We start from the raw sequence: 11,720 nt of genomic DNA, 5'->3' as shown, positions 1-11,720 counted from the left end.
TACTGTTATTTCTAATATTACTATTCTTGTTGTTATTGTTACTATTATTCCTGTTGTTCTTGCTATTATTACTGTTATTGTTGTTATTACTATTGTTATTGTTACTATTATTACTGTTGTTATTACTATTATTTCTATTATCACTATTGTTATTGTTACTGTTGCTATTATTGTTATTACTATTGTTGCTATTATTATTACTCTTATTTCTATTACGATTTTTGTTGTTACTACTGTTACTACTGTGGTTGTTGCTATTGTTACTGTTATTACTATTGTTATTACTATTATTAATACTATTATTATTGTTGTTATTACCATTAATTCTATTATTGCTATTGTTGTTGTTACTGTTATTGTTGTTGTTGCTATTATTAATACTATTATTATTACTGTTGTTATTACTGTTATTATCACTGCTATTTCTATTATTACTATTGTTGCTATTGTTACTATTATTAGTATTATTGTTATTACTGTTATTATTACTGTTGTTACTACTGTTACTGTTGTTATTACTGTTGTTACTACTGTTATTACTATTATGTTACTATTATTATTGCTGTTGTTATTTCTGTTGTTATTACTATTATTTCTATTATTATTACTGTTGTTACCATTATTGTTACTGTTATTGTTACTATTATTACTATTGTTGTTACTGTTGCTATTACTATTACTATTATTGTTATTGTTACTATTATTACTACTGGGGTAGTTGCTGTTGTTATTACTATTATTAATACTATTGTTATTACTATTGTTACTGTTATTATTACTGTTGTCATTACTATTGTTTCTACTGTTATTATTACTATTATTATTACTGTTATTACTGTTGTTATTACTGTTATTATTACTGTTGTTATTACTATTACTATTATTGTTATTGTTGTTATTGTTACTGTTATTACTACTGGGGTAGTTGCTATTGTTATTACTATTATTAATACTATTGTTATTACAGTTGTTACTGTTATCATTAGTGTTGTTATTACTGTTGTTTTTACTGTTATTATTGTTGTTGTTATTGTTACTGTTGTTACTATTGTTATTGCTATTTTTAGTATTATTATTACTGTTGTTATTGTTACTATCACTGTTGTCACTATTGTTATTACTGTTGTTATTACTGTTATTGTTACTGTTGTTACTGTTATTTTTACTATTACTATGACTGTGGTTGTTACTATTGTTATTACTATTATTACCGTTATTGTTTTACTATTGTTATTATTACTGTTGTTATTACTATGTTATTACTGTTATCGTTACTGTTGTTATTACTGTTGTTGTTGTTGCTATTATTTCTACTGTTCTTGCTATTATTACTGTTATTGTTATTGTTATTGTTACTCTTATTACTACTCTTATTATTACTTTTATGGTTGTTATTGTTACTATTATTACTCTTGTTGTGACTATTATTGTTGTTGTTGTTGTTATTAACACTATTATTACTGCTGTTATTATTGCTGTTATTGCTATTATTACTGATGTTGTTATTGTTGCTATTATTACTATTGTTGTTATTAGTGTTATTGTTACTGTTGTTATTGTTACTGTCATTACTGTTATTGTTACTATTATTACTACTGTGGTTGTTGCTATAGTTATTACTATTGTTATTCCTGTTATTATTACTGTTGTTGTTGTTATTCATTTTATATTATTTTTTGGGTCTAGTCGTGGGGCCTGAACTCTGGGTCTGGGCGCTGTCCCTCAACTCTTCAGCTCAAGGTTAGCACTCTACCACAGCACCACTTCTGGCTTTTTTCTTTTTACTTATGTGGTGCTGAGGAATTGAACCCAGGGCCTCAGGCATGCAAGGCAAGCGCTCTACCACTAGCCACCTTCCCAGTCCCCAGAGGGTTTTAATAAAGCAAGCCTTAAGGAAGAAAGATAACATGAAGTGACAACTACAGAAATTCTACAAAGATGACACCTTTCACATTTCTGTCTTCCTTCTCTTCTCATACTTCAGAAAGCATTGACTAACATTATAAATATACTGCAATTATAAGTTAAGGATCAGTGTTTTTTTTCCAACCTGAAGCCTTTTTTCCATGATTCTTGACATAAACTTTTTGGGAGATTTTTTTGATTGTGATGGGATTCCACCCAAAACAAAGCCATGTATATCAAGAAAGTCAATGTTTTCAACTCAGAGTACTAAACAAAAGAGGGAGAAAATTAAATTAAGTTTAGCAATATATGTTAAGCACAAATATAGGCAATATCAAGATATCTTGAAATTGTATACTTTTACTGGATAAAGTGGCTCAAACCTGCAATATTATCTACTTAGAAAACAGAGATTAGAGTATTGCAGTTCCAGGAAAGCCCAGACAAAAAAAAGAAGTTTCAGAAACTCTAACCATTTGCTGGGTGCAATGTGTTTTGCTTGTGTTAGGAGGACCGCAGTCCAAGCAGGCCCAGGCATAGTGATACTACCTCAAAATAAGCAACCAAATTACAATCTGCTGGTATGGTAATAAAAGAGATGCTGTTTCACAAGTATAGGATTTTGGGTTCAATCATCCAGTATCACTAGGCATTTAAGTGTGTGTCAGGGTAAGAATTTGGTATGTCTGAGGTAAAGACTTCATACTCATTTTACAAGCTCTAATAAAACCTTTGCCTCTTTTGTTATTTTTTTAAATATAACTTCCATGCCCAAACCAAATAATTTCCTATTAGAGATTTTCTCCTATCCATTAAGTAATATATTATGTGTTGGATACTGTCCTACTGAAATCACACTAAAGATCAAAAACCCATTGCCTTAGAAAGTGACTGCATTTGGAAACAGAATCTCAAAGGTAGAATTTAAGTTGAACTCTCCTCCAAGAGAAGCAGAAGGTCTTGAATATGCCAAGGAAAGAGGACTCAGAAGAAGCAACTCTGATCTTGGAGTTTTAGTTCCACCAACTCAGAGGGAATGTATTTACAGTGTTAATGCTACCCAATCTGTGGTAGTTTATTATTACAATTACTAGCAAACATGTGGAATCTATAAGACATGAAAAGTCATTGACTCTTGGGGTCCATGACTCAAATTTATAATCCTAGTGATTAAGAAGGATGAGACTTGGGGGATAATAATATTTTCAGGATGGTAGGAAAATTCATGAGGTTCTATCTCCAATTAACTACAAAAATTTCTGGGCTGGAGACATAGTTCAAATGGTAGACTGACTACTGTTAGCAAACTGAGCATGAGTTATATTCAAGCCCCAAATTGGGATAAAGAAAATGTCCTTAGAATAATACTATGAGAAACAGAATTATGAATAGGAAAGCAGAAACAAAAGAAATAAACTTATTCATACAGACAAAGCTTCCCAAAATGAAATATGGCTTAAACTGTAATATTTAGGGTTTTCCTCCTATACAGTAGAAATAAATGGTATTTTGATTTGACAAAACTAAAGTGTAAAACTGTATGCAATAAATAATCACATTACTTTTATGTTTCCATAATTTAACTTGTTTTCCTACAAAGTTATAGAATAGTGTAGCTTTTGAAAATAAACCAATGTTGCACTTTGAAATATGATTATATATCCTTGCAAGTGTTGTCTAAAACTGATCTACAGTGAAATGATTGCCATTGGTATCTTTCTCAAGATTACAAATGTTTATACTTTCAGCTGACCTTCCACAAAACTCATACACCAAAAATAACTTTTTAGTTTGTTCATGCAATCATAGGAATATAAACATATGTGTCAAAATGTTAATTACCTTAATCTGCTGTCATTAATGTAATATAACTAATACAATTAAGTATATACCTTGAGGAAAATAAGATTCTTCCTTCTAAATACATGCTTGCAGGCACACACACACACACACACACACACACACACATATTTACCACTCTGACTCAGGTTAGGTTCCTGACATTGGGTATCAGACACTGATCTAATAATCAACCTTTCCTGCACAGATATAAAATACATTCATACTTCCACAATACAAAAATACCAGATCATTCAAAATAATGAAAATATTTAAAGAATCACCCAGCTCCTGTACCGTCTACTCCCTGATTTCATTCATTTCTGTCAATACATTTTTCATATCATAATTAAAATCTTTTTGAGTCTCTCATTAGCAGACAAAAATGTTATCATACAATAGAAAATGTAAGTAAAATTACTTTTCCCTGGGTAACCTTTTATATATATTATCAAAGACTTCGGTTTCCTTGTAGAGTCTGCTTCTGGCATTTTGCCCTAATGTCTAATATTAAATTACAGAGGACATGCCATATTCCTCAGTTCATTTTTCCTGAAGGTTATGCTATGGAGTTGAATCTGATTTGCTTGCTTATTCTAAATTAAATTTTCTCAACAACTTGAATTATTGTTTATGTTACTCCTAAACCATTTGAAATATCAAAAAGAACCGGAAATTCACTTTGGCAATGATTTGTGAATGGCAACAATGCTTGTGGATGGAATGAAGGACTTGAATGATCTAGAGTTCCTTAAAAATGGCACTGTTCTTTAAAGGGCTGATCATTTAGTAAGCTTTAAAGTGTGGTCTTCTTATTTCATCTAACAAGATAAAAGTATGCTTTTCATCACATTTTTGCCTTCAAAGAACTAAAATTATTTCCTTTGTACAGTTCAGGCCCAGCTGCTACTGTAGTGAAACCCACAAACCACTGCACAGCTGTGTTAACTGCTATAGAATTTGAAATTTTCTTCCAGTAGCCCTAGTGATTTGAGCCCAGATTCATGGGATAGTCACATAATCTACAGTTACAAATCACCACAATATACAAAGACTATGTGCAAAATGAGGTTCAATTTTTTTCTTTGTTGTTTTCTTTTTGTCTTATTGATTGTCTTTTAAGGAGCTAGGGGCTGTGTATTTCTCATTATTGTTGATGTGACTTAAATAAATTACCAGATTTTTCAAATAAAATAAAGAGATAAAAAAGACATATTTAGTCACAAAATAAAGCTAAACGTTTGAGTGATTTTTTTTGGGGGGGTCCGGTAGTGGGGCCTGAACTCTGGGCCTGGGCACTGTCCCTCAGCTCTTCAGCTCAAGGCTAGCACTCTACCACTTGAGCCACAGCACCACTTCCGGCTTTTTTCTTTTTGCTTATGTGGTGCTGAGGAATTGAACCCAGGGCCTCAGGCATGCAAGGCAAGTGTTCTACCACTGAGCCACCTTCCCAGCCCTTGAGTGATTTTTTTTTATTCTAGTCCTGTTCTCAGTTATCTTCATATAAAGTCGAGGTGAGTCAAGCATATGTATAAATTGACACGTATAAGCACACAGAACTCTGGAATCTTTAGATTTTGATTTCTATATCAACTTCACCTAGAAAAGAATATTATCACTTGCTTCATGTCTTAAGTAATCTACTTAATACGAGTTTTAATCATTTTTTCTTTTAAAATAAATTTTTGCCAATCCTGGGTTTTATTTATTTTTATGTATTTATTTATTATTTTTTTAATTGTGAAAATACCATACAGAGGGGTTACAATTACATGGGCAAGGTAATGACTACATTTCATATCAAGCATTGTTGCCTCCTCCTTTGTTTCCCCTTCCCATTCCTTCCAATCTCCTCGTTGGTATAATTTGTGGAGGGGAAGGGAAAAATAAATTGTTTAAATAGGGATACAGGTGGACCCATTGCAACAATGAGATGTACAAGATGTTATGTCGAAAAACCAACTTTACAAGTTTTATTAATTTTATCAATAGATCTCATAATCTATGGAATTGATGCATTGCATAAATATTTGATTTATTTTTTCCACTGAATTAATATTACATTTATTTTACTTTTTTGCCCATGAAATAATTACATTCTTGAGCATAAAACATCCCTGTTTTTCATTTTTGTTGCCAAAGTGGAAGTATTAGACATTTTGAAATTTTAAATTTAAATTTGAACCTTCAAATTTCACTAGGACTTGAATTGTGTTACAACTTTAATGTTAAAATAAAGAGCATTATTGAATAGAAAGCAACATTATAAGTTATCACACCTTAATCCCTGAATTGACTTAATGATAAAAAACAATTATATTTATATAACATGCTGTATATACTCAAACTATGAGATACAGAAACAGAAGACTTTTTTTGTTTTGGTTTGTTGTTCTTTATAGTTTGTGATGATTCTGTCTTCATTACCTTATGCCTAGTGTATTCATTGTACGTCTTCAGGAAAGTGAGGGGTGGGCACAGAGCTTTAGGGAAAAGGGTGAAAAATTGCAGCAGTGGAGTTCATTGAACATTGATAAAAGTGAACTATTTAACACATGGATGGGGACAGGACAAATGAGAGAACTGAAGACATTTCATAAAAGGAAATGTACTCATTACTTGACTCATGTAATTGCAATTCTTCTATAAATCACCTTAATAATAACAACAGAGAATTTTTTAAGGTCAAACAGAATGTTGCTTGTTAGAATTCTAGATTTTTTTTGTTCACTGGTTTGAGCTGGTTGAGTCTATCTCTGAAAATAGCTACATTGACATTCATTGGGTGAATTTGTGAGCTACTAGTATATAAAAGTCAATTATGATTGCTTGTATGTTTTTTGAGACTCTGATTTATTTACTTTAATTTGTCTACAGGTTTTTGGTTGGGCTTGTTCCTGTTTTTCAAAAGACCTATTGGTGCATAATTAGTGTGGACTCAAGATTGTTCTAATTTATTGCTGTACATACTCAAAGCTATAAATTTTCTTCTGAGTATTGCCTGTGCCCTTGTGTCCCAGAGGAGGTAGTATTTTGTGTGTTCACTTCCACTGAATTCCATAAACCTTGGAACTTCCTCCATATCTCTTCAGTGACTCACTGATGATTTAGCAATGTGTTATTCAATCTCTGTGAGTTTCAGAATTTTCTGTAATGCCTTTTGATGTCAAGATCTAATTTGGTCCCATCATGGTTTGACAGGATACAAGGAGTAATTTCATTTTTACTTTTGAATTTTCACAGATTTTCCTTGTGATCTAAGATATGATCTATTTTGGAGAACATTTCATGGGCTGCTGAGAGGGATATATATTGCGATGCTGCTAGGTGAAATATTCTGTAGATATCTATTAGGTTTAGCTTGTCATTGCAGTTATTTAGGTCTGAAGTTTTTTTGGCTAAGGTTTTACCTGGATGGCCTGTCCAGAGGTAAGAATGATGTGTTCAAGCAACTAACAATGTGTTTGGATGCATGCATATTTTTAGGTTAAGTAGTATTTGTCTGATAATTTGGGAGCTCTAGGATTCAGGGAATTGATATTTAGAATTGTTATATCCCCATGATGGAGAGTTTTCTTTATCAATATTTAATGTCCTCCTTTGTCTCTTTTTACTTTCATTCCACTTTTAATTTAAAGCCTATTTTGTCTAATATTTGTATAGCTACTCTGGCCTGTTTATGAAGTCCATTTTTAATTTGTAAAAATGATGTACAGAAGGGTTACAATTACATAGTCAGATATTGAGCACCTTTCTTTTGAATAGTGTCACTTCTTCCCTCATGTTCTCCCAGGTTTTCCCTTTCAACCTCCCTCCCCCATAAGTTGTATAGTTCATTTTCAATGTAGTGTCTATTGAGTGGCACTGCTGTATTTGTTCACCCTTTGTCCCACCATTTCTGTGTTTCCCCTTGCCCTTTCCAAACTTACATATAAGACCAAAGGTACAGAAATAAAAAACAGCAACAGAAGACAGAAGGAAAAAGCAAAATAATAAAACTCTCATTATCATTTCTTGGAGATCATTTTGATGAACATTATTTTATATGATAATATTGATATAGCTATTGAGCCTTTGTGATCCTTTCCAAAGGGCATCCTCCATTTGATCTCACTTTATAAATTTTTAGAATCCCATATAATTTATCATGTCCAAGTCTAATGTTTCCCCTTTTACCATCCAAGTGTGTTTACTTGTAGAATTATAGGCACATTCTAATACAACAAATGAGGGAAATCAAGCAACCTACATATATATGTATATATATATATATATATATATATATATATATATACATACAAGACATATATACTTTTATTGATCGCTATTTACAAGTATGTATGTATACATACATATATATACATAAATATTTGAATTCCATTCATCCATCAGAAAGAATAATATTGTAACATTCTTAAGGAAAATGAAACACGCAGAAATAATAATGTTAAGTGAAATTAACTGCACCCAGAGAAACTTAGGTTTCCTCACTTGTGGTAGATAGCAGCTGCTTCTAAATGTAAATTTATAAACATTTATTAAACATACTGGATGGTATGCAAACAGATACAAATGAATTATCTGAAGTGTCAGAGTCTATGTAGTGTGAAAATACTATCATTCTCTTAAAAGATTAAGTCAAAGCCCAACAAAATAAATGCCAGTAAATGTGGACTGCAAGAGAGGACAGCGGGGGGCAATGTGAGAGGGATAGGAAATTGAAGGGGAAAAGGATAGAATATAGGAAAGAAACCATTGCATACTTCCCAGAATTGAAATATACAAAGCAAGGGGTAGTGTGAAATTGGGGTGAAGATGTTGAAGTGGTAACACAATTACAGGTGCATTGTACACATAAACTGCTTTGTTAAATGGCAAGAAATTCCATACATAACATAATATTGAGATACGTAAAGACTGGGCTTGATTGGGAGGGAGGGATGAGAATGTTGAAATGGGTGAAATTGATCAAGATGCTCTGTATCCATAAACTGTTTCAGTGAATGGCAACTCCTTTGTACAAGTAGTTAAAAATATTAAAATATTCAAAAAATTAATTATGATTGTTGAATAGAGAGTTGAACCTCAATTCAATTCCCATTTAAAAATATTTTTTACCTGGAGGTTTGGAGAATCAAATTCCAATAATAAAACATTATGAATCTTTTTTTCTGAAAATTTGAAATTTAAATAAAAATTCCTTTGCTTTTTGTCAGCTATTGGGCTGCTATAAGAGAATACTTCAACGTAAGTGGCTTAAAAACATCAGGAGTATATTAGCCATACTCTAGAAGCTTGGACATTGATTATAAAAATGGTTATTCAAAGCAATTCCTTGTCTTATGGGGGGTCTACTTTCTGGTTCATTATAATTTATTTGCTGGATGTTCACATGGCAGAGTAGTTATATTGGGCTTCTTTTATCAGGATCATTATTTCAGGGTCATCTCTGAAAAGTTGATTCTAATGCCACCAGACAGGGAATACAATTTCAAAATGTGTATCTGGAAGGAGTTACATTGTCCAATATATTTTGCAACTTTTGCTTTAACTCTTAGTGTAGTGTATCATTTGGATATTATTTCATAGAAAATAATAACTTAAGGACAAACCTATATCGTGTAAATTATGTGAATGATTCTTCTTACAATGGGAATAATTATAGTAACGGCAAAGTGAAGTACAATTGTTTAGTGGCTCTTGAATCACATCATAGGTAATCATGTAAACATGGTGCAATATTTCTAAGGCCCTTCTGATGTATTTGAACACTCTCCAATGAGTTAATTGCTTTCAGAAATACAGATCTCCTTTGATTTTAATTACTGTCTGCTATTAGGTCTCCCACAGACACCAAAATTAGAGGATGCTAATTTCTCTGAAATAATACATAATATAATTTTTATAATTAATATAAGATGAAGAATGTAATATTATTAGCATTATAAATACCAGTGTTCACATTATATAATACATTGACATCCTTTGGTTACATCAATTTTTAGAATATTTATAACTAAATGTAAATTGTTTGCAAATAGTTATTTAATGATGTATAGAAAATGAGAAAAAGATTTGTGTACATATTTACTACAGATGCAAACAGATTCAGGTGGTTATTTCTGATCCCTCATTTGTTGGTTTCATTCATGCATAGAGAACATGCAGAGAAGTGGCAATTGCAACCTTGCACTTACTAAAGAGTTAACTTACATGAAATTTATGTTCTGCTAAATATCAGCTTTTATAAATTAAATTGTTTTTGTCCCTTCCTTCCTTCCTTCTTTTCTTCTTTCCTTCCTCCCTCCTTCCCTCCATCCCTACCTCTCTCTTTCTCTCTTCTTTCTTTCTCTTTCTTGTTTCTTTGTTTCTTTCTTTCTTTTTTCTTCCATTCTTCATTTCTTTCTTTTACTCAGAATACTTCTTAACACTATAGAAAAAATACCAAATGTTGTACTCCAATGTTTTATGAGGAATTATAACTATTAAATAGATTAATATTAATTTTAACAACCTAAACTATATCTTAAAACAAAAAACTAAAAACCACTAAAAAGCACTTCACAAAAATGCAGGATATGTAACAAATATTACTTTTCATGATATTGTTTATTTCTTCAAACTAAAATAAGAATTTAGACATAATATTGTACATGTCTGTGTGTGTGTGTGTGAGAGAGAGAGAGAGAGAAAGAGTGTTGTTCTTGTGATTTGAACTCAAGGCCTATCCCTTAGTTTTATTCACTCAAGGATAGTGCCCTAACATTTGATCCACAACTCCACTTCTGGCTTTCTGTGTGTGTGTGTGTGTGTGTGTGTGTGTGTGTGTGTGTGTGTGTGTGTGTGATTAATTGAGATGTGTTTCACAAACTTCCTTGCCAAGGCTGGCTTTGAAGCCCAGCTTCCAGAATAGCAAGGATTAGAAGCTTGAGACACTCATATTCAGCACAGATATAATATATCTAAGAATAAAATAAATTTCTTATTATTTGAATTCCAGAGGTCAATTTAACAAATTAACATTTAGATATTTATTTAGTTATTAAATCTGAACCTGCACTGTGGAAAAATACTTTTCATTTTTATGAAAAAATATGCACTAAAGGTTTCAATGACAGAATCTTTGGACAAATTGAAATACTCTATTATTCAAAAGTGACAAAAGGATCATTAATCAAATTTCTCATGTAAGCTAAAATCAATAGGCTATATCAGGCTGACTGAAGCAATTTGTCATTAACTTTAAATTTTATCTATTGCAGATACATGATTTTCTATTCTTTTTACCCTAAACTTTTTTTTACATAAAAATTTAGATTCATACATTTTTTTGAGTATGCAGAAATCTTAGTTACTGGTCATGTATATTCTGAGGTTTGAGTACTAAGTCATTTCAGAGAAACACTGAATTTCATATATTTTATGTCAACACTGATTTTTAGAAATTGAATCAATCTCAATATGAGCTAACTAAAGCAAAATATTCCATGACTTATCCAATTATTCCTATATATTTGAATATAACATTATTGAATGGCAGGAAATTCATATTATACCTACTCTCTACAGAAGTTACAGTATTCATTTTTCCTTCAACTAGGAAGAATAACCTCACTATAGATGACAAAAAACTTGAATAAAAATGCCATAAAATTATAAAAAATTCAAGTCATTATGAGTTAGATGAAATAGTTATTTTTGAAGATCAAAAATGAAATCTCTTGAAGCTTCCTTATCTGTTAAATAAAATGTATTTGCAGTCTATATATTTCATTCATCTCTCCAGCAATTGTATAACCAAACCAACTCCATGCCAAATAGCTCCTCTGATTAATTGAAGTAAATACTTAGGAACAGAAGTTATCACAATTGTACAGAAATATCTACCCACCACTCTAGAAATTAAATCTGAAATCATAAAGGATTGGGATTAATAATTAGTTTTCACTATGTTGCCATAAAGAGGTGGTGAATTT

The sequence above is a fragment of the Dipodomys spectabilis genome, unplaced genomic scaffold (assembly GCF_019054845.1).
Source record: "Dipodomys spectabilis isolate Male_0828 unplaced genomic scaffold, ASM1905484v1 ptg000637l, whole genome shotgun sequence".
NCBI lineage: Eukaryota > Metazoa > Chordata > Mammalia > Rodentia > Heteromyidae > Dipodomys > Dipodomys spectabilis.
Note: the sequence above shows the minus strand (reverse complement) of the source record.